The sequence below is a fragment of the Erpetoichthys calabaricus genome, chromosome 7 (assembly GCF_900747795.2).
Source record: "Erpetoichthys calabaricus chromosome 7, fErpCal1.3, whole genome shotgun sequence".
Lineage (NCBI taxonomy): Eukaryota > Metazoa > Chordata > Cladistia > Polypteriformes > Polypteridae > Erpetoichthys > Erpetoichthys calabaricus.
In genome coordinates, this window is record NC_041400.2 from 12,704,227 (window position 1) to 12,728,902 (window position 24,676).

Here is a 24,676-nt window from a genome sequence, read left to right on the forward strand (position 1 = left end):
AATAAAAACGTGTGCCCTGAACTTGTGTCCCACATCTGTCTGTGTCAGGTTTGGGCAGTGTTACCGCCCCCTGGTGGTCCACAACATAAGAGTGAAAATATCAAATATTTAAATGAATTCAAACTAGAATCCCTTACATCCTCAATAATGGAAGCATTTGATTAACCTATAAAGAGTAAGGGAGGCACAAATTCCTGGGATAAAATCTTCAAATTCACTGTAGCTGTGGCGGTCTTACTTTGTTCACTTTTTCAGTTTTCTCAGTTTCCTACCACATGCCAGAGGTGTGCATGTTTTGCTGACTGGCCATTTCTAATTGTCCTTGTGTGAGTGAGTGTGACCAGTGGTGTGCTGTCTGCCATTACAGGACAGTTGCACCCTTGTATTAAAAGCTGTCAGGATGGACACTGCAATAAGTGATTCATAAAATGCATGAATAAAGAGAAGACTGAGGCAGAGGATCAGACTAGGTTGATGGAGCAGAAGGTGCGATTGTGATATGTTTTTATAATCACAGAGAGGGTGTTAAATTTGCACAGACTTTTGTTTGATTTTATTACTCTCTCAAAAACCTTGTTGAGGAATGCATTATGAAAAAGTTTAGTTTGGATTCAAGCTTAGGTAGAGTGGTTGACTTTTAACTAGAAGAAACCACACAGTGACAGTAAATGCTATAAAAGTAACACGCTAAACTCATCAGCTTGATCTCAACTATAGTGTGTCCTTTCACCTCTTTTATATATGTCACAGAAAAATAAATATCTTAGTAAATGCAAGAACAGATAAAAATGTTAATTCTTCCAGATGCCTGTGTGATAGTAAAGGTACTGAAACTGAATAAAATTTGACATGCCTCAGTTCTTGAAATTAATGTTAAAAGATAATATTATACTATCAGTACAACTAAAACTACATAAATAAGTTTGGATTTATATGAAAGACAATATAGTAAGAATACATAATGATTAAAGACCAGACAAAAGTTACAAAATCACAGTCTAAAAACAGACTTTTAATCAGAGCAAAGAAAAGATTTGAGCATCTCACCAGTCTTTTTAAAGTTAATTCTAATATTATGGCACTGGTTCTGACCAATCTTTTATCTGGTTTAGAAAATGAAAATGTCAACAACTACAAATAAAAAATGACATTAATAGTGAAGTGAATGCAAACATGCTTAAAAGACAAATCTGAATGAATTCTTTAATAAACAAGTTGTGTGGAAAGCATCTAAATTGAGAATTGCAATGTCTGAAACTACAGTGTGTGTGTATATGTTTATATATCTACCTGTTTATGTACTTATTTATTTAAAGAGCATCTGTAAAAAAAAAAAAAAAAAATTCCCCCTGGAGACAAAAAATGTTCCGTCTATCTATTGTAAAATGACAGAAAGAACACAGATGAAGATTTGGGGTACCACTTTGGTACCCTAGTATAATTTGGCAGTGTGAGTAGATTAAACACACAATTAGTTGTGGTGATGTCTTTACAGACACAAGTCCTAACAGAAGCAAAGTAGATTACTGGTTTGCCAGTTTATGAAAAAAGATGGTAGGAAATGGTGGGTCCAAGAGGATGGACTCCAGAGATGATGTCAGTGAAGTTAGGCCATCAACCACCTGGGCTGCAGCGAGAGAGAGAAAAGATCAGAAAACAGTGCCAACTCCTGGATCGGCGGGTAATTACATGTACTTGAACCCTTAAAGCCGCCTCCCATGTGCACATGTGTGAATCTATCTATCTATCTATCTATCTATCTATCTATCTATCTATCTATCTATCTATCTATCTATCTATCTATCTATCTATCTATCTACATTTTGGACAATTCTTCTTGATTACTGTTCAGCCCCACAGTATAAAATTACAAATCAGACATGATTAAAGTGCACATTGCAGACTATCATTTTAGAGTATTTGCGTACATTTTAGTCATACCATTTAGAAATGACAACACTTTTTCTAAACGATCTCCCCATTTCCAGGAACCATACGGTTTAGGACACAGCAATGGCAGGTCTATTAAAGCCATCATATTAAGACTTTGTCGCATATCCCTGTTATACAATGACTGCTTGAAGTCTGTGATTCATAGACATCACCAAGCCCTGAGGACCTTCTCTGGTGATGCTCAGCCAAGCCTCAAATGCAGCCATCTTGAGCTCCTGCTTGTTTCGGTTTTCTTGTTCCCTTAAATGTTCTCTTTGGAATATGGAAGTCCAGCTCAATTGAACAGAAATCAGGTGACTGACTTCGCCATTCAAGAATTTTCCAATTTTCAGCTCTGAAAAACTCCTTCATTGCCTCAGCAGTATGCTTTGATCATTATCTTGTTACTTACCTTAATAATAAATCATTACATTTATTTAGCGTTTTTCTCAGTACTCAAAGCATTATCCACACAAGGAGGAACCGGGAAGCAAACCCACAATCTTCCACAGTCTCCTTACTGCAAAGCAGCAGCACTACCACTGCACCACCTGTGAGGAACAATTGGCAGTGAAATTCATATCTCTGGTGACTCTTCCTATGAAGTCAGTAGACGGATTGGGAGAGCATGGGGGGTCATGAGGTCGCTGGAAAAGGGTGTGTGGCCCTCCCAATATCTATGCAAAAGGACGAAGGTGCAAGTCTTTAGAGTCCTGGTTAAATGGTTGCGAGACATGGACACTCTCCAGTGACGTGAGACAAAGACTGGACTCCTTTGGTACTGTGTCTCTCCGGAAAATCCTTGGGTACTGTTGGTTTGACTTTGTGTCGAATGAGCAGTTGCTCAAGGAGTCCCGAATAAGGCACATTACCTGCATTGTGAGGCAGCATCAGTTACAGCACTACGGCCATGTGCTGCATTTCCCCGAGGGTGATCCGGCTCGTAAGATCCTCATTGTTGGGGAACCGAGTGACTGGACCAGGCCAAGGGGTCGCCCACATAACACCTGGCTGTGGCAGATAGAGGGTCATTTCCGGAGGGTGGGACTGGACCGCGTGTCTGCCTGGGGGGTTGCAAACCGGGATCTGGAGTTGTTTCATCGTGTAGTGGGTGTGGCAACACACTGTACCTGTGCATGCTCCCCAACTTGACTTGACTTGTTGTAGGATGAAGCACCATCCAATACGTTTGAAGGCATTCACTGGAACTTGAGCAGATCTGATGTTTATACACCCCTCAGTATTCATTATGTCACTGATGTCAGCAGTTCCACCATCAATGAAGAGAGTTGTGCCAAAACCTATGGCACTCATACATGCCCAAGCCATAACACCCCCAGCACTGCCATGTTTAACAGATGAGGTGGATCTCAGGCAGTTCCTATTTGGTCTCCACACTTTGCTCTTGCTATCACTCTAATACAGGTTCATTTTTGTCCCATTTGTCCACAAGACCTTTTTCCAGATTTCTGTAGGCTAAGTCCTTTTTCACAAAGTGTAATTTGGCCATCCATTTTGTGGCAAATTAGTGGTTTGCATCTTGCAGTGTGGCCTCTGCTTTTTTGTTCATGAATTGTTCTGCTGATAGTCGTCTCTGACACAACCACATTGGCATCCTGCAGACTGTTTCTGATCTGTCTGACAGGCATTTGGTGGGGGGGGGGGGTTCTTTACCATAGTGAGGATTCTTCTGTCATCAGCAGTGGAGATCTTCCTTGGCCTATCAGTCCCTTTGTGATTATTGAGCTCATCAGTGTGTTCTTTCTTCTTAATGATATTCCAGACATTTCATTTAAGTCATCCTAAGGTTTTACCAATGCATCTAATGGTTTTATTCTTGTTTTTTTAGACTCATAATGGCTTCTTTGACTTTCATTGCCACACTGGCTCTTGTCCTCATGTTGAAAAATGGCAACCATAGATACCAATGGGTAGAAGAAAGCTGAGGTAACTTATGATAGCAATGAAACACACCTGAGGAATCAGAAACACCTGGGACACCAATTTTCCTAAATATTATGGTGCCCTGAAATTAGGGGACCATGTAAAAAAGTGTCATGTGAAAGAAATGTATGCAAATCCTCATCAGAATTGTTTGATTTGCAATTTTAAAATACAATACAATACAATACAGTTTATTTTTGTATAGCCCAAAATCACACAGGAAGTGCCGCAATGGGCTTTAACAGGCCCTGCCTCTTGACAGACCCCCAGCCTTGACTCTCTAAGAGGAAAAACTCCCAAAACACTTTGTAGGCAAAAATAGAAGAAACCTTGGGAAAGGCAGTTCAAAGAGAGACCCCTTTCCAGGTAGGCTGGGCGTGCAGTGGGTGTCAAAAGAAGGGGGTCAATACAATACAATACAGTACACAGAACAGAACAATTTCTCAATATAGTAAGAAATAAAAAATATAAATTTTAGAAGTACAGAGCAGAATTTAACAGTAGATGATATATCCCATAATAAGATTTGGATTTGTGTAGAGTCCTGGAGACCTCATCCTTCAAGCTGCCTCCCCCATTTGGCCATTCCACAGCTGAAACAGTGCTGGGCCAGCCAATCCGATGAAAGGACCCCTCTCTCCCACGATTCCTGCGATCCTCCATCTGGGATGACTTTTCCTTAGGCAGGCAAAACAAAATGTGTAGCTGAGGGGTAGATCAAGGGAAAATGTGTCTTTGTCCCATGGATGGCACTATCTATCTATCTATCTATCTATCTATCTATCTATCTATCTATCTATCTATCTATCTATCTATCTATCTATCTATCTATCTATCTATCTATCTATCTATCTATCTATTATACATTTAAAACACCTAGGACATAAAGTAATTTCTTCAAACGTGCTTTCGTTCTAATTTTTTAATAAGCAGGTTAGGTTTTACTTGCTGCTTCTCTACTACTGGGTAGGACCTCCATTTGCTGTCAAAACAGGCTCCATTCCTCATGGCATGGATTCCACAAGATGTTGGAAGTGTTCCTATGAAATTCTGGTTCATGTTGACATGAATGCATTACACAATCCCTGCAGATTTGTCAACTGCACATTCAGGCTGTGAATCTCCCATTCTACCACATCCCTAAGTTGTTTTATTGGACTCATATTTGGTGACTGGGAAGACCACTGAAGAACACTCAGCTTATTGTCATGTTCATAAAACAAGTTTCAGATGACTTTTGCTTTGTAACACTGTTCATTATCATACTGGAAGTAGCCATTAGAAGATGGGTAAATTGTCGCCACAAAGGGATGGACAGCGGCAAAACCCAAATAGACCATGGCATTCAAGCGATGATGCTCCTGGGGCAGGATCTGAACTATGATGGATGTTGTCAACTGCATGAGTCACAAGGTTATATGTTTTCAGAATGCTCTTCATGTAAGCCATTTTGATTTTAAAATTGTGGCCTCTTTCCCTCACATAACCTCAGATTTAAAGTTACTCCCAATCCTTTCAGAGCAATATTCGGAGTAACACCATATGAAATACTGTACAGTAATGGCATGCAATGAAAAAATCTACTGTGGTATCCTGAACAAGCTCATCTTATTTAACTGGAGGAATCCTAACCCACCTACTGTATGTAACCCAATTGGAAATGATGTCTTATTCACCCATTCATTTTCTAAACTTGCTTCTCCTGGACAGCTTTGTAGTGTAGCTGGAGCCTATCCCAGAAAGAATAGGGCATAAAGTAGGAACAATCTCTGGACAGGGCGACAGTCCATCATAGGATGAACAGACACACAAACACACTCTACAGTATACTGTATCATGATTGTGAAAAATGACTTACTTAAAAATGCCAAATTTGTCGATGTAAGATTATAATTCTTGTTATGTGTATACAGTATTTATGTATTTTGTCATCTGCTGCAACACTGCAATTTCTTTCAGGATCAATTCAATTTCCATCTATCGATTTATCTTATTATCTTGTTTTTTCACATTATCAGATTTCTCTTGGAAATGTGTTCAGTCAACTCTTTTACCTATTCACTTTAATGCCGAAAAGTTATTTATAAATTGTTATTCTAAAAAAAAAAATATTTTTGCAATAGTATCAAATACATGTCATTAGTGGTTACACGGGCCTCAATTGCCTATTCTTCTAAAACTTTTTCTTGTGTTCATCTTACAAACAGTAGCATTCTCTTCACTTTTTACACAGTGCAATGTTCACGCTCTGCGCTTTCATTTCTTTCAGTTCCAGCTTCGGTGTCATTCAAGTTTAAGATCCGGACAGCACTATTTTCCCACCGTTTTCTTCTGCGGAGGAACACGCAATCGTAAGCTGCATGAGCTCGAATGTTTTGAGAGGATTCAACTAACCCCGCTAGCTTTTTTAGGTCCGCCTTGTGGCGGCCAACCTATTATGATGTCATTAGACCGACAGGTTACTTATCCAGTCGTTTCTGTAAAATCGAGTCTCTAAAGGCGGTCACTTCCTCCACAATTGTTTCCCGATGGCGGCCTGGATTGAGTCGGGGTTGGGGGTATGGTGAGGGATGACGATAGGGAGGGGGCGGGATTGATTCAGGGATTTTTTTTTTAACGAGTTGACAGTTGTGTGATTGACTGGCAGCTGATTCCAGGGCCTATCCTGGGGCAGCTCCCCGCCCTCCTGTTCACGTAGAAACTGTGTGATTGACCAATAGGAATGGAAGGGGGCGGGAATAGCAAAGCAAAGTGTCGTGTTGCGTGCTTTAGCTTGGTAGGTTGAAGTGTGTGAGGCCGTTCGTCAGCTAGTGTGTCGGGGCGGATAAAAAAGGAAAACGAAATTCCGTTGATAGTAATTCCAAACTCTCAAGCTTTAAAAGTTGGAATTTCTGCTCCCTGTTCGTGTTCAATTTGAACTCGTTCTGTAGGATAGTTTTTGGAGGTGTATTTTACTTGGCGGAAGAGGTTTATTTTTAAGATGTTTTAACCCCCCCCCCCCCCCATCCTGTAAAGTGTCGTATTAATACTTTTGAGTTTTATTTAGCGGGCTTAAAACGCCGATACGCAGTATATGTTTTCTTTAAGTTTTTTCTGGATATTCTTTTTTCACTTAAAATTGTTTGCTGATTTATCAGAGAGATTACATGTTTGCTGGCAGGATTTATTGTTGCCTCCTCGCTCCTTAAAAGCAGCGGGACCCGAGTTCCTGGAAGGAACTGTTCAACGGGGGAAGGACTCTTCGCTTTGATTTCCAGAGCTCCGAAGCCCGCTAATCATCAATCCAGTGTCGAGGTGAGTTTGTATGTGTGTGTGTGTTCTTGTGAAGATAAACGCGTGCCACAATGGTGTTTACGTACAGGCATCAGAAGTGGCCTGGGCTTGCCTTAGAGTAATCCTTTTATTTCACCGTTTGGGGTTTGTTGTTTTTGGACAGTTGTGCACTGCTGTGCTTGTATCTCCTGTTGCCTTCTGTGCACTCAGTTATCCTTTCAGTAAGGGGGACATTAATGCACCGAGGTGATTTTTTTTCCCCTTCTGTTACGTAATCTAAACGTAAATACACAGTTACACTCTTAACTGTTTTCATCCCGTGTGCTGCAACTAGACTGATTATACTAAGTTTGCTTTTCATGAAAGACTCGCGAGTATCATCCCGCAGAATAAATACATCAAAACGTGCTCGCCACTTGGCACTCGTGCCCAGAGCACGATTTTTGTTTGATTCTCCCATATAGATCCCTCGATTACGTGGTCCGGTAAATAATTTTGTGGTACGGAATGTTACATTTATTTGCATAATTATCATATCTGCATCTTGGGTCATTTTGTTTATGTTGTACTGGAAGAGCCAAACTCCATTCTATCAAAAAAATATAAATCATGAATTTTCAGCAACAAATGATACATTTCAGTGCCAGCGTTTTAGCAATTCATTAGTAACATACTGAGAATCAAATCAAGTTATGTTTATGACTTAATTATGCATATAGTATCTTCAGTACCATGAGGCCATTGTTGTTTAGAGATAAGCTCGGATATATTTATAGATATACTTTATTTGTCCCCAAGGGAATATTTAAAACTTTACAGAACATCAAAAGAGAACTATTATGACAAACAAATATGAAACAAACAACAACCCCTTAACACTTATAGGAACTTAAGGCTTGGATGCTGTCCATAACCGACTTGTAGGTGGCAGTAAGATGGCAAAATCTGTCCCAAATGAACATTTTAAAGCCATTGGCATTTGAATATAGCAGGTGCAGCTTGTTGTGTGTACAAAAGAAACATGTCCTTAGAAGTGTGATCCATCCCTATCTATCTATCCAAAGATGGCTGGTTGAAGACACCAACATTCAGGTGTATGTGCCTGTGGGGTCCTCGATAATGGACTGTTTGGCAGAGGGCAATTTTTGAGGCTGAAAGACGGAGTGAACACCACAAGAAATAATCCTGTTACCTTTTTCTTTTCTCCCTGCACGCATCAGACTATAAATATAATGCCAAGTCATGTTACATGCCTAGATTTTGTGATCATTCTGCACTTGAGGGATAATTTCATAAAGGAGAGGTGATGGAGAGACGCAGTATAAGAGTCAGGTGAAGAACTTTGTTTCTCACTGCAGAAAGAATTGCCGGCAACTTAACACCAGCAAAACCAAGGAACTGATTTTTGGCTTTTACCAAAGAACCTCAACGCTTGGTCACTGTTCAGGGAGTGGATGTACAAGTGCTGCATTTTAAAAGTCTCTGGTGGTCTACATTAATGACCGACTGAACTGGTTTTGTAACACAAATGAACTGTATAAGAAAGGGCAGAGAAGTGTTTTTTTTTTTTTTGTCGTCTTAGAAAGCTGCATACTTTTAATGTGGGTAATGACATTTTTCACACATGCTATATAACTCTGATGGCCAGTGCAGTTTTCTACAGTGCGGTTTGCTGGGCTGGTAACATCCATTCAAGAGAGGTCCACCGAATTAACAAAGTAATTGAAAAGACAAATTAGATTTGATAGAACTTTATTTGACCCCAAGTGGAAATTTGGCTTTTTGTACAGAAGCTCTTTAAATAAAATCTGTTTTCAGTTATGGGACACACTCTTGACTTGGAGGAGAGATTGAAGACAGAATTGTGTACCATTATGAACAATGCAGCAAATTATCTTTCTGACACACTAACAATAAATACTTTAAGGCAAGAAATTATTCAACAGAAGTGTGTCAAGAAATGCTACTGGGGTCTGTTTATATCAACAGCAATACATCTGCATAATACATATAAATGCCAAGTCGCAAGATTTCTTTCTTTTTAACTTTCTGGTATATATTTGTGAAAGGTTTGTTGTTTGTCATAATTTGTTTATTATTGAGCTTGTGTAAAAAGCCATATTTCCCCATGGGTCAAATAAAGTTCTATCAAATGACTGGTTGATCAGAATGGTTTGTTGCTGGAGTCCAAGACTGCAATAAATAAGGACAGTAAACAATAACACATAACTTTACACATTTTAAAGAAATTAATATGTTAAATAAATGCAATAGTATGAAATGCATTACACTAGAATTACAGAAAATGTGACAAACCAATAAATAATAACCACTTAAATAACTCCATATAATTGAATCGGCATTAGAACATTATGTAGCACTAGACACTTTCCTCGTTGTGGGTATACTAAGGGGGTAGGGGGGAGACTCATCCTCGGTTTACCTGAACAGATCTTTAGGCAACCATACTGTTTTCCTGACCACAGCACAGCGAGGAGCTGTTGTTGGGATGGCTTATATGACTGGTCTGATGTTCTGGATTTGGATTAAATTGTTGGCAGTGCTTGGTGCACATATATTCATGTTAACTATCAGATGAATGAAATCACTTTTTAAAGTGTTCATATTAGTTAAAATTGGTGTTTGTTTCACCATAGGCTTTGGATTTACAGCTAATTTCAATCCTGCTCAGATAGGCTCCACCACAGGTTGTTTGTCTATACAACATGGCCTATCACTCCCACACTATTCATTTCATTCTTTCATCCTCTGATTCAGAAATCATTTACAGTAATCTCTCCTCCATTGCGGGGGTTGCGTTCCAGAGCCACCCGCGAAATAAGAAAATCCGCGAAGTAGAAACCATATGTTTATATGGTTATTTTTATATTGTCATGCTTGGGTCACAGATTTGCGCAGAAACACAGGTTGTAGAGAGACAGGAATGTTATTCAAACACTGCAAACAAACATTTGTCTCTTTTTCAAAAGTTTAAACTGTGCCTCATGACAAGACAGAGATGACAGTTCTGTCTCACAATTAAAAGAATGCAAACATATCTTCCTCTTCAAAGGAGTGCGTGTCAGGAGCAGTGACTGTCACAGAGAGAGAGAGAAAAGCAAACAAATCAATAGGGCTGTTTGGCTTTTAAGTATGCGAAGCACCGCGGCACAAAGCTGTTGAAGGTGGCAGCTCACACCCCCTCCGTCAGGAGCAGGGAGAGAGAAAGAGAGAGAGTTTGTTTTTCAATCAAAAATCAATACGTGCCCTTCGTGCTTTTAAGTATGCGAAGCACCGTGCAGCATGTCGTTTCAGGAAGCAGCTGCACAAAAGATAGCAACGTGAAGATAATCTTTCAGCATTTTTAGACGAGCGTCCGTATCGTCTAGGTGTGCGAACAGCCCCCCTGCTCAATCCCCCTACGTCAGGATCAGGGAAAGTCAGCGCAAGAGAGAGAGAAAAGTAAGCTGGGTAGCTTCTCAGCCATCTGCCAATAGCGTCCCTTGTATGAAATCAACTGGGCAAACCAACTGAGGAAGCATGTACCAGAAATTAAAAGACCTGTTGTCCGCAGAAATCCGCGAACCAGCAAAAAATCCGCGATATATATTTAAATATGCTTACATATAAAATCCGCGATGGAGTGAAGCCGCGAATGGCGAAGCGCGATATAGCGAGGGATTACTGTACATTTATTTGCTTAGCAGACGCTTTTATCCAAAGTGACTTACCAAAGAGGTTGGCATAATCTAGGACTGTACATTGTTCTGTTTTATATTTATATTTTTTGTTGTCAATTTTGCAAGTGATGAAGGTCTTTTTAGCTACATTCCCCTTGTTTATGATATATAAATAAACTAGTAATGGCGCACTGCATGATAACGTGCAGTGAATACACTTGACTTGAGCATTCCATGTTTTCATCCTCTGTACGTTTAGCATTTGTTTGCTCAGAGGTTGATGCGCTTGCTGCTTCCTGAGCAGCTCTTTTTTTCTCCACACTAGCAGCCCGCTTCTTCTTTTTTTCTGTCGGCATCTTTTCTCATTAAAACTGATTAAGTCAGTGTTTGTGTTGAAATTACTTGGTACGTTTTCTTTAATTTTTCTCTTAAGCTTGCACTTAAGTCTTTGCCTCAAGAATGATTTAAGATATGAAGAGGTAAGGGAAGTGTTGGCGAAGGTGGTAGGGATGAGAACGGTGCCCGTACGCATGAACCGCATGGCTGCCCTGTTGGTCGCTGCCGAGAGTTAATTTTACAATAAAATAAAAATGAAAAGAGGAATAACCTTTTATTATCCCAAGTACCAAATATCACCCCGAAAGCGGATAGTAGATGTCACGTAGCATATGTGTACCAAATTTCAGGTCAATAGATCAAACGATTTGTAAGCTACAGGTCATTTAAAATCCTGGGCAGACAAACGAACAGCCATGGTAGCGTATTATATATAAAGATGCTGTTGTAATCAAAATGGATTGTTTGGGAGCAAGTGTTGCAGGACAGGGTAAATTGATCATCACAAATGAAGAGCTCAGAACAGAATACAAGCTAGTTTCAATTTCTAGATTTTTTTCAAAATTGTAACAGGTAGTATCAATTAGAAATTCACCCAAGTGAGTCTTCAAATGTTTCTTAAACACATCGAGGGAGTCAGAGTTTTAAATGAGCAGCTCATCCAACCAGCTAGGAGTTACACATGAAAAGAGTTTAGACTGAGATTTAATACCATGCAGAGTTGGCATCACTAGACCTTGTGTAATAGCAGACCTGAGTGATTGAGAAGGAGCAGAAGGCCTCACAAGTGTCTCTATATATAAAGTGCTGACCCATGGACTACTCTGTAAGTGAGCATCCAGGTTATGAACTTAATATGTGATACTACAGGAAGCCAGTGTAGTGCTCTGAAAAACAGAAGTGATGTGTGCCAGCCTTAGCTTGTTGAACAGTAGGTGTGCTGCTGCATTCTGAACTATCTGCATCTGTTTGGTGACATATGCCAGTACTCCTGACAGCAGAGAGTTGCAATAGGCTGAAAGTGATAAGACTAAAGCCTAGACTAGGAGTTGGGCCACACAATCTGTTTGACATGATCTGATCTTGCAGATGTATCTCCTGTTCTAAGTCAATATGGAACAGTCCATACAGTCATGGCCAAAGGTTTTGAGAATGACCCAAGTGTTGGTTTTCACAAATTTTGCTGATTCAGTGTTTTTTAGATCTTTTTGTCAGATGTTTCTGTGGTATACTGAAGTAGAATTACAAGCATTTCATAAGTTTCAAAGGCTTTTATTGACACTTACATTACATTTATGCAAAGAATCAATATTTGCAGCGTTGGCCCTTATTTCTTTTACAAGACATCTGCAATTCACCCTGGCATGCTGTCAAACAACTCATGGGCCAAATCCTGACTGATAGCAGCCCATTCTTCCAGAATCGATGCTTGGAGTTTGTCAGAATTGGTGGGTTTTTGTTTGTCCACCCACCTCTTGAGGATTGACCACAAGTTCTCAATGAGATTAAGGTCTGGGGAGTTTCCTGGCCGTGGACCTAAAATTTTGATGTTTTGTTTTAGTTTGCCACTTTTGCCTTATGGCCGGTGCTCCAGCATGCTGGAAAAGGCATTGTTGGTCATCATACTGTTCTTGGATGGTTGGGAGAAGTTGCTCTCGGAGGATGTTTTGGTACCATATTTTTGTCCACGACTGTACTTCCATATAAATTACACTTTAGTGATACTGCAAGAAATCAAACAACAGAAGTTTTTAAAGTATAATCAAATCACTTTTATCTTCCAGTACTGGTGTAAAGGAAAGGAGTTTAAACATTGTAGTTTTAGAGCTGTTTATAACAGAAAACGGCATTCTATACAAATGAAATAAATAACATAAGTTAATCAACATCTTTCTATCAATCTAGGTTATAAAACACTAATGTGTGTGGGTATCTGATCTGATTGGTGAGTCTGCATGGTCAGTTTCACTGTGGTTGCTCAGTCAAGTACAATTGAGACAGGCGGTACCAGGCAGGTGAGGTGGATACAAACAAGGGTACCGACGAAAGCTGAGAGTTGTCATCAAGTGGGAAGTATTTCCAAAAATACTAATGATATTTTCACAGCAGGTAATAGGGGCCCGTCTACGATCTGTGGTAGTTAAAAAGCTGGCAGGAGGTGAGCAACACATTTCAAAGTTGGAGTCTGAGAAGCAGGCTTTACAAGAACGTGAACCAAAGAGTAAGTGTTGGCTAAGACAAGCTCATATACAGGAGAATACTGAAGAAAGGTGTTGGACAAACACTGAGGGCACCCGTAAGGCAAGAGATACCAAATAGTTCATTTTTAAAATAATTGATATTACCTGTCTTAGACAGGTGACGTACCAAGTACATAGTAACCAGTTGCCGAGTTGTGCAGTTATTAAGGAGATTTGCAAATGGTCGTATATTCATGTCCGGTATGCACTTGCGTTCACACATACAGTCATATGAAAAAGTTTGGGAACCTCTCTTAATTCTTTGGATTTTTGTTTATCACTGGCTGAGCTTTCAAAGCGGCAACTTCCTTTTAATATATGACATGCCTTATGGAAATAGTAGTATTTCAGCAGTGATATTAAATTTATTGGATTAACAGAAAATATGCAATATGGCTCATAGCAAAATTAGACAGATGCATAAATATGGGCATCCCAACAGAGATATGACATCAATACTTAGTTGAGCCTCCTTTTGTAAATATAACAGCCTCTAGACGCTGTCCTCCAATAGCCTTTGATGAGTGTCTGCATTCTGGATGGAGGTATTTTTGACCATTCTTCATACAAAATCTTTTGTTAAATTTGATGGCTGCCGAGCATGGACAGCCTGCTTCAAATCATCCCATAGATTTTCAATTGTATTCAAGTCAGGGGACTGTGACGGCCATTCCAGAACATTGTACTTGTTCCTCTGCATGAATGCCTTTGTAGATTTCGAACTGCGTTTTGGGTCATTGTCTTGTTGGAATATCCAACCCCTGCGTAACTTCAACTTTGTGACTGATGCTTGAACATTATCCTGAAGGATTTTTTGATATTGGGTTGAATTCATCTGACCCTCGACTTTAACAAGGGCCCCAGTCCCTGAACTAGTCACACAGCCCCACAGCATGATGGAACCTCCACCAGGTTTGACAGTAGGTAGCAGGTGTTTTTCTTGGAATACAGTGTTGTTCTTCTGCCTTGCAAAGTGCTTTTTGTTATGATCAAATAACTCAATTTTTGTCTCATCAGTCCAAAGCACTTTGTTACAAAATGAATCTGGCTTGTCTAAATGAGTATTTGCATACAACAAGCGACTCTGTTTGTGGTGTGAGTGCAGAAAGGGCTTCTTTCTCATCACCCTGCCATACAGATGTTCTTTGTGCAAATTGCGCTGAATTGTATAACGATGTACAGATACACCATCTGCAGCAAGATGTTTTTGCAGGTCTTTGGAGGGTGACTATTCTCGCAATTCTGCTCATATGCCGCTCCTGTATTTTTCTTGGCCTGCCAAACCTGGGTTTAACAGCAACTGTGCCTGTGGCAATCCATTTCCTGATTACATTCCTTACAGTTGAAACTGACAGTTTAAACCTCTGAGATAGCTTTTTGTAGCCTTCCCCTAAACCACGAGACTGAACAATCTTTGTTTTCAGATCTTTGGAGAGTTGCTTTGAGGATCCCATGCTGTCACTCTTCAGAGGAGAGTCAAAGGGAAGCACAACTTGCAATTGACCAACTTAAATACCTGTCTATGAAGTTCAAGGTTTAACAAGCTAATCCAACCAATTTGGTGTTGCAAGTAATCAGTATTGAGCAGTTACAGGCATTCAAATCAGCAAAATTACAAGGGGACCCTTATTTTTGCACAGCCAGTTTTTCACATTTGATTTAATTTCATACAACTAAATACTGCTTCACTAAAAATCACCCCACTACTCAGATGTTCCTAGGAAATGAAAGACATACCACTGTTATCTTTTTTGTTGAAAGGAGAGTCAATTATTATGCAGGCTGTGAGGGGTTCACAAACTTTTTCATATAACTATTCACATCGTCATATGTGAGCGAATACTTGAGAAGGTGAGAAAAATGGGTTAATTACTGGTTTGTAAGGCCTGTGTCTCGAGGAAAGAAGTAAACTAGGTGTTAGTTAGTTGTATTTTAATTAACTTGAAGCATTTATCAGAGGGAAGTTTTTGAGACCAGTGATGACCTGGGTGAGATGAGCCAGTGGTGATCTTTATGTCATGGCTTATGATACTATAGTCAGGAGCCTTAACTCTTTTAGGGCGGATGTCGACTGTTGTTGACAGCATGGGTAAAGGGCGGTAATCAACAGTGAGTTTTGTCAACATTTACAGCTATGTTGTAGGTAGGCCCTCTTTTCTAGGAGGACTGTTAGACTCGTTGACTTGATGTCGAATTTTAGTGTGTGCGTGAGTAGCGTAAACAATGTCTAGAATGGCATCGACATCAGGTGAGAGAGCGAAGAGAATGTGCAAAGCAAAATGCTCTGTGTGCATTATTTATTTATTTTTTGCTTTTTCACGTGTTATCTCTGGATTGGACTTTGACTTAACTAACTCTGATTTAAGTACAAACGATCTCGAAAACGAAAGACAGCCATTTTCTCTTCAGAAAATGCCTTTTAGTGTATGAGTGATGAGACAAACAAGTATGTGAATTTACTTACTGTAGAGGATCTTGGAACAAACGAACAGAGTGACATTTGTCATAAATAAGTATTTCATGTTGATTTATGTGTGACACCCTTACTTTTTCGAAAACTGAGTTTTTTGGGAAATATTCAGCCCCGGGAGAAAAGGAAAAAAAAAAATTAGCCCTAAAAGAGTTACGTTATTAATATTATGTACACAAATAAATGCGGAGTAAAATGAACAGGAAATGGAATCAGATCAACAGTTCCAGTAATATTTCATTTGAAACTTAAACATGTTGGGTCAAATGGGTGTGTACATTGATATTTAAATAAAGAATGTTTGTTAAAAACTACTTGTACAAACATTTTGCAAATCAATGGGCTTGGTCCCATTGTAAAATCCCAGGTAAATTCGGCAATTTGTTTGATAGTTTTTGTTGGACATTGGTCAAATTGTTTTTGAAGGAGCCTGTAACAAGATGAACATGATTGAAATGTTTGAAGAAGATAGGTCAAGTTTTTCTGAAGATGTCATTGTACATCTGTATGAGGGTGGATAACCGCTAGTACTATACAATGCAAAAAGCTACATTTTCTGATATTTTCAAATTTTCACATGTAAAAATCAATTTTGATTTTCTTCTGATGCGCACATGCAGATGCCATGCTAAAATCACATTTTCTCAAGTGTTTTCAACAGCTTAACTCTGTACGACGTGTGTGTCCCTGTCACTAAGCTTCCATTTATATGGGGAAAAAAATTGGATTTACTTGCATGACTAAATGTTTGGTATTGCTATAAGATTATCCTCACATTAAGTAATAACATATAAACAGAAAAATAAAGCTAACATTTCCCTCTTGAAAATAATTGTTTATCCTTCAGTGTTTGGAAAGATTTTTTTTTTTCCTTCTGCTTGGAGATTGAAGTTTCCACGCATGGAGTAATTCTGAGCACAGTATTTGTTCCCAATTTCTTGTCACATGGCCATGGTAGAAGGTGCATTAGTATATCTGGGTATTCAGAAATCTGTGAATTTCTTTAGTTTTCTATGAGTCTACCATTGGGCATTCTACACATGCAGAAAATTCAAGACCATGGTGACACTACCTAGGTGTGAACATCCTACAGCAATGTTCCTAAGATCAATTCGGAACCTCATTCAGGGCATGCTAAATAACACCTGGACCCTTTCAAAGGTTTACCAGATTACTTTTACTTTCATGTAAGTTGAAGTTTCGAGTCAAAAATTCACAATCGAGGTAAGTTTAGACTCTAATTCTGTGTCATTCAAAACATAAAGAAAAGTTGATTTTAGCATTGTGTCTACTGTATATGTGCTGACTGTGTGTGTGTGTGTGTCTGGAAAATTGAAATTGACTTTTAGGTCTTAAAATTACAATTCAATTTTTGTAGGAAAATTAAGGCTCTTTCGCTTTGTTTAGAGCTTCTGGATGACTACGTTCTAGCAAAGATTTTCCATGATACCAATTCTTAACACACAGATATATGTATGATAGTAACTCCTGAAAAAAATGAACTTGTGTCTTATTTCTTCTTTTGCACAATTTACATTGTGTTTGTCTTATTACAGGCTCAAAGTCTGTTGTTTTTGGCCCATTAATTATCTCCATATCCTTCAAAACAGCTGCCCTCGAAACTGTTGCAGTCTGCTCTGTATAGGCATAGCACTAGGCGCATGGATTTGCTACATTTTTGCAGGAGTAGTTTTTGAGATACATAATTTATTTAAATATACACAACACACTCTCAAATTTATAAATGCAGACAGCTGACAGCTTTCTTGCCATACCATGCTGGATGATGATGAGAGAGTTGAACAAACACACACACACATATACCTGGATCTCTTTAAGGTCGATGTGTACAGAGACATTAAGCCATTTTGATACCAATCTGTCCATCTGTGCAGCTTGTTTACTTCCTTTGACTGAATGTGTTTAGTTTCAAATTATATTTTATTGAAGTTTTTCTCTTGAATTTCCCATTTACTCTACATTTGTGTACATAGTAGATATTACGTAAGTTAATGTACTTGATTCTGTTATTGTATAGTACAATCAGTTGTATTGTGTTGTATTGTTAAACCGTCTGTTAAGTAGTTTCCTGCAATAACACTGAAGTTTAATTTACAGGGAAGTACTGTACAGACCATTTCATAGAGGGTTTTTTTTTTTTTTTTTTTTTTTAAAACACATGCAATATCCTTGCTGTAATAACAAGCTCAATGACACATTGGGTTCATAGCAGGAAAATCTGTAGAAATGCTTAGCTTTCAGTAACAAAGTTCACAAAATATAATTTGAATGGTCCTGTAGATTTTTGCAGTAATTTTCTGTTGATTGATTAAAAATGAACATACTATTTGCAACAAAAACAGAGTTTGGCCAAGAAATAACTATTGGAAAAAGAAATCTTATATACCTTGTTTACACTTCAATCACTACACATTCTATCTATCTTTCTTTCTGCACTGTATTTATACCTTTTGGATGTGGGCTGTTTACAGTCAATACAACAAAGGGTTTGGTATCATAACAAATGTTTCTTAAGAACATCATATATGCAAGTTAAAGTTGAGCTGGAAATGGGGCTTCTAGCATGACAATAAACATTGACATTTCAGCAAATCGTCCAACATCTGAATTTAAAGGAAAAAAATTGGTGTTTGGTCATGCCAAATCCTCAATAGAAATTCACATACAAGAAAGACATGGTAGGGACTGTGTATGTGAAACCTGGAGCTGCTGAAGCATTCTTGTAAGGAAAAATGGACAAGAATTCCTCGAAGCAGATGTGAGAGACTGATTAGTAACTAGAGGAAATGTTTGGTTGCTGTCATAAATGCTAAAGGATGTGCCCTTGCTTACTCAGTTAAAAGGTTCAGTTGCACTTGCATGCAGAGATTGCAGAGTTTCTGAAACAATGCAATGTATAGCTTTTATCTGTGTCTGTTGTTTGAATTCTTCATTAAATATTAGAATACAGTTTTTTTTTTTTTTTTTTTTTTTTTTTAGAGACATGCAGGGTTCACAGACTTTGACGCAACACGATAAGTTATTATTTTGCAATATTTCATTATATTGGTAAATCTGTATGCTGCCTGCCTTTTATATTTAAGTAAAGGAAACATTAAAATGTTGTGAAGAACCATCTGCTTTTCTGATTTCCCGATATGTTTCCCTCCATTTGCAGTCCATTCTGTTTTTCAAGCTGTGGTCATGAGGTTTAAAACCTCATATTTGATCAATTTTTTTATGCCTTTTCCAAGTTGTCTGTCTATCCTTTTAGCGATACATTAGGTTAATTCACAGTCACTTTTTAATGTTTTAAATTAAGTGATCCATTATCTAGCACTTCTAGATGGCAAAAAGTTGCTTTCACAATTATTCCTCCCTCTAAACATCTTAACTCCGTAGTCTTTTCAGAATTTTGGTTCTGCCTTAATTGACTGGGTGCTGCTTTCATAGACTGTACAACATCATGCAGATTGTATAAACTTTACCTTTCATTCATTAAGTGGCATGTTAAAATAACACTGCCATGAAAATAGAGATTAAATATCACGGTTTCATTTTAATTGAACCTCTAAAACAGACATTCTGATACACTTAGATTAAGTTAAACCCCCCTGTGTCAAATTTTGTTTCTCAGAACATAAGTTGAAACTCCAGTAGGTGTACTATACTTAACCTGTGTCTTATATTAAACTTCATTAATCTAATGAGGAAATTCAGATGTATACAACAGCAGAAACCTAAAAAATGATACAGACTTGCAGTACATATAATGCAGCCAGTCAATCAATCGCCATGCAAGTAAGTAAAAACTAAGTTAAATTCTGCTCTGTATTTCTAAAACATTTTTATTTTTTATTGAGGATTTGTTCTGTTCTGTGTATTGTATTGTATTGACCCCCTTCTTTTGACACCTACTGCATGCCCAACCTACCTGGAAAGGGGTCTCTCTTTGAACTGCCTTTCCCAAGGTTTCTTCCATTTTTCCCTACTAGGTTTTTTTGGGAGTTTTTCCTGGTCTTGTTAGAGAGTCAAGGCTGGGGGGCTGTCAAGAGGCAGGGCTTGTTAAAGCCCATTGCGGCACTTCCTGTGTGATTTTGGGCTATACAAAAATAAACTGTATTGTATTATAAATAAATACATTTATTTTTATTTATCTAACAAGTACATTGGGTGTGAGCATTGAATTTCCAAATAACATTGGAGAGCAAAGATCCCAAGAGGCACTTCTTAGCACACCATGGTGGAATGAGCCTGTGGCTAAAAGTGTTCCAAGAGAGCGCCTGAAGGATACGATTGCATCCAATTTTGCCACTATTCTCTTTTCCACAATAGCTTCCATTGTGTCCAGAGTTTTGCCTTGTGATGGAGCAGGCTTTCCTGATAAGTTTATTTAGGCAGTGTGCTTCTTTTGAGCTCTGGTTGCTTCCCCAGGAGACCACAGCTTAGAACACCACACTGATTACTATGGATATTTGGACTTATGTCCAAATCTTATTGAAGAATTTCATCACAAAAGGTTATCAACAGAAAAAATGAATACACTGGCAATCCTAGCACAGAGAAACGAAGTCAAATGAATTTTTGACAAAAATGACGAGCAGTTACATGGCAAATTGGTTAAATGCATATCAATAGACTCTGCTGAAACAGTTGGTGGTGAATGTGCGGAAGATGAAAACATCAACTCTCAATATCCCTAAGAATATCTACAACCGTTAACACTGTCCAGTCTTCCACCGCACAAATTACTGTAGGAAAAGGATGTATCCAAGAAAAGCAATGTAGTACATCTTCCGCCGATAACATTACACAACAAAGGAGATCTTGATATGCAATTCGTATTAAAATGTTAACCGTTTCCTGTTAGAATAGCTTTTGTAAAGACAATTAACAAATCTCAGAGCCAAACATTCGAAAAAGTCGTTTTATTTAATAGAGAGAAAGAAACGAAATTCAGTCACTGGCAGTTGTATGTTGCGTTGTCACGATGAAAATCCAAACACAGAATCAAAATTCAGTGCGATATTGATGAAAATTTTATTCAAAAAATAGTTTTTTACTGAAGTTTTACAGTAAAAAGTGTAAGTTTAAAAAGTTTTTGCATGTTAATTTCAAAGCCAAACAGAACAAAATCGTTTATGCAATGAATAACTTATAATGCTACATGAAGCATAATTTACTTTCAAATTATTACATTTTACTTTTTTTTTTTTATATGGTTAATTACTCGCTGCAATGTAGAATAGTTCTATTATGCATATGTAAAATTCCCATGAAAATAAAAATCTATTTAAATTTTATAACTGCATACCCATATGTGAGCGACAGAACCACAAAGAGGCCAGCGCGTAGCGCAGGCACAGGGGTTGGTGAGTGTAGCGAGCAGGGGTCAAAGCCCCCTAGTATACATAAAAACTGAAATAAACGTGGTCCATCTTAGGTTTTTGACTGTGACAGCATACCCATCTATCCATTCATTCATTGTCCCTTAGCATGTGATGTGCACAAACATATTTGGTGTCTGGTTGAGTAGCAAAGTTATTTTACACTACTATTTTTAGTTGATTTAGTTTGGTGAATTTATTAACATAGTTTATAATAGCCTCTGGTAACTTGAAAATAGGAGCAAAACAGGAGAAAGAGCCAACCTTAGTGTGCCGGTGTCTCTCATTTGGCCACTTAAAAACAAAAAAAAAAATCAATAAAATAAGTAGTATCCTCATGTTACATCCTAAATGCATTTCTATTAAATGCAACCAGTGTCGTTGTGTTTGTGATTCATTGTAGAAGCAAAGGAATTCTGCTGAGTCAGCTTATTGAAGACATAAATGAGGTCCTGACACAACAAGCCTTTTTCAAGCTTTTAAGACACTCGCTTCCTTTAGCCTGTTACATTAGAATTTGCCATTTTGTGCAAGAATGGAAGAGAAGTGGTATTTTTAATAGTATAGTGACCAAAAATGCACCATGTTTCAAATGCAGTCTAAATGATGTACATCTCATGGACAAAAGAAACACATTTTATAGTTATTTATGAGCTTGCATTGTTTTTATTATCACTAATTTATTTATGTTACTCTTGTGCTTAACCAATAATTGACATCCAGAAACCTCATTGCCTGTTATTTATTTTTTTTATTTATTTTAATTCTGGCTTTTTCTAGTACTGAGCAGCAAAGAGCCATACCCTATCCTGGTCAAAATGGATGCAGTACCTAAATCAGCTCTGGACTTAACGCCTGTCTGTTTTATGCTGCTTTCTTAAATAAAATCAAATTTATTTGACAATGTGGTAGGCACTTGGCATGGCAGTAACTTTTTTGTTAAGTCATTACATTTTATGGTAATCACAATTTAACTGTTTGGTGTCTTTATGTACTTGTTGTTTAATCGGTAAAGTTTGCATTTGCATTTTACCTCACACTCAGTGAAGAGCGCTATACAAAAATTAACTGAAATAAATTGAATTATTTTACATTTTGCAAAAAATTAAGTCAAGCATCAAAATATCCCTCACATACCCTTCTTTGGAGTATGGGTCATCAACTGTCCCTTAATTGTTGAATAAAATACATATACAATGGTGCTAATTCAGAAGCTTAATTTCCAGTTAGTAGTATTTTTTACTTACTGTTGCGCAATTTTCCAATGTAAAGAATATATATTTGTCCGTGATTGCTTTTTTTTTCTTCTTTTTTTTAATGAAAATGTATTTGGCTCAGTGTCTCTTGCAAGACTCTCTTCCTGTGTATTTAGAGTTTTCTATGGCAACAAATTCTTTTCAGAATTAGTTACTGGTGCCCTACATGTATGTAGTCAGTTTGTGTTTTATTGTTTATTTTAGTTAGCTCAATTTCAGCAGGCTAGTTTAAAGACAGTGGATATAATAGCATAGTTTTTACGTTGTAAGAATATTGGTGTTGGTTTTTAAGTTTGGGGTACTTACAAGAAATATAAATTTTTGTCTGTCTTCCCTGTAGGTATTACTTTGCATTTGGCATGTTTCGAAAGGGTTTTTTTTTTTCTTTTTAACATAGATGTGTCTTCAAAACATTTTCTCAAGGGTCGTATACATTTAAATAAAAAAAGAAAAACACTCTTTAGGTAAAGTAGTTTCTGGCAAGGAAAATTAATTTCCTCATGTCTCATTGATGAGATTTTCCAAAAATAACTGGTGGAATAAACATGTTTTACTTTTTTGTTATAGGAGTTGTTTACGGTTTATGGTAAAAAGTAGTTATGCCTAAACTGGTAATTGAATGATTTGAGAGATAATTTTTTGAAAAATCCCAAATTAACTTGTTTGGCATATTGCCTTTTTAAACTTGTTCAGGGCGGATGTCGAGTTTTTTCGAGAGGAGTGGTTGAGGGTGGCAATCAACTGTAAACGGTGACCAACCCCATTGTTATGCTTTAATTCGACTGTTTTTGGTAGAAGGAAAGTTCTCTTTGTTGGTTTGACCGGAATTCCCAATGCTCATATGAGTAGCGAAGAGCAAACAATGGCAAAAATGGCATTGACATCTTGTGAGAGAGCGAAGCAAATGCACAAAGCAAAATACGTTTTTATGCGTAAGACGTTTTGCATATTATTCCTGAATTGGACTCTTACTTGTCAGACTCAGGTTTTGATGCAGGTAACCCAAAATGCACGTGTGGTACCAGCTTCAGCTGATTGATTCCCATCTGACTGTTGTGCTGAACACGTTTGTGTAGCTGCCACTTATAGTGACTAGGTACAAACCAGATTCCGTTGTTCTGTGGCTGCCGCTGACACCCCTGCCATGTGAAGACGGACTGGCAGCCAGCCTGCAGTGCATTCCTGCTAGCCATTGTGCCACCTGTGAGCGGCTTGAGCAGCAACAGATGTTTTATGTTGCTTTATGTGTGAAACCTTTGCTTTTCAGAAAACATTTTTTTTTTTTTTTTTTTTTAAAATACTAATCTCTCAAAGAATTAGTTTGTCACAGATCATAGTATAAGTAAATTTCAACTATCTTACCGCTTGCCCAGTAAGACGGGGAATACCCCATTTTAGTATATTTTGCACATGTTTAGGGATGTCATGATAACAGAATTTTTGTGTTCGATACCAATACCAGTGAAATTTTACAATACTTGATACCATGACAAAAACAGAAGTCCCTTTTAGTGGTCTTTAATTAAAGTATGGCTGTTATTTAAGTGCCTTTTTCTGTAATCCAATATAACATACTTAAATGCTATCAGTAACGGCAGCTTTGAAATGGTCAATGTGGTTTGTGCTTCGATGCATTAAAGCACTAAATAAATTTCATTTTGGCATTAACAAATGGTTTAGCTCATTTCATTGTTCATGTAGGCAAGCCAGTATCCACTTCATTTGGATTTTGCCTTTTTTCTTTTTTGTTTTCACTTTCTGCAGCAGTTTGGTCCTTTATGTGTAATTGTGAATGCATGTGAGGTTCCCCCATGACCCAGAGTTGTATTTGCCTATTAGAAAATGGATGAATCTGTAGACATGCTTATTATAATCGGAGAATGAATGCATTTCCTCTGCTCCTTTTATATGGACTGTATAGGACACTAATTAAAAGTGATTAAGCTCTCCATCTCCTCTCACAAATAGATGACAATCTCTTATATATATTTCTCTTCTGGTTCATCCTGCTTCCACTTCAAAACTGGTCCCACCCACACACACACTCCTATTCGTCCTCTTCCATGTCATGCACTATACTGGCCTGCTGAGCGTAATACATCCAACAAGTACTCGAGGTGCTGCTACAACGGTAAAGTAGCTTTACCACCTTTGCGGG

The 24,676-nt window shown here is 38.0% G+C and overlaps 2 protein-coding genes across 3 annotated transcripts in view; both read left to right on the plus strand.

Moving 5' to 3' along the window:
- LOC127528794 (uncharacterized) overlaps positions 1-24,676 on the plus strand; it is a 254,061-nt gene that overhangs the window by 71,032 nt on the left and 158,353 nt on the right. The window lies entirely within an intron of this gene.
- smad2 (SMAD family member 2) overlaps positions 6,633-24,676 on the plus strand; it is a 102,384-nt gene continuing 84,340 nt past the window's right edge. Inside the window, exon 1 of one of the 2 annotated variants that reach the window (XM_028805022.2) lies at positions 6,633-7,170. The gene's annotated coding sequence lies outside the window, so the exon portion shown is untranslated. The remainder of the gene's footprint in view (positions 7,171-24,676) is intronic. The other variant, XM_028805021.2, reaches the window with a different exon arrangement.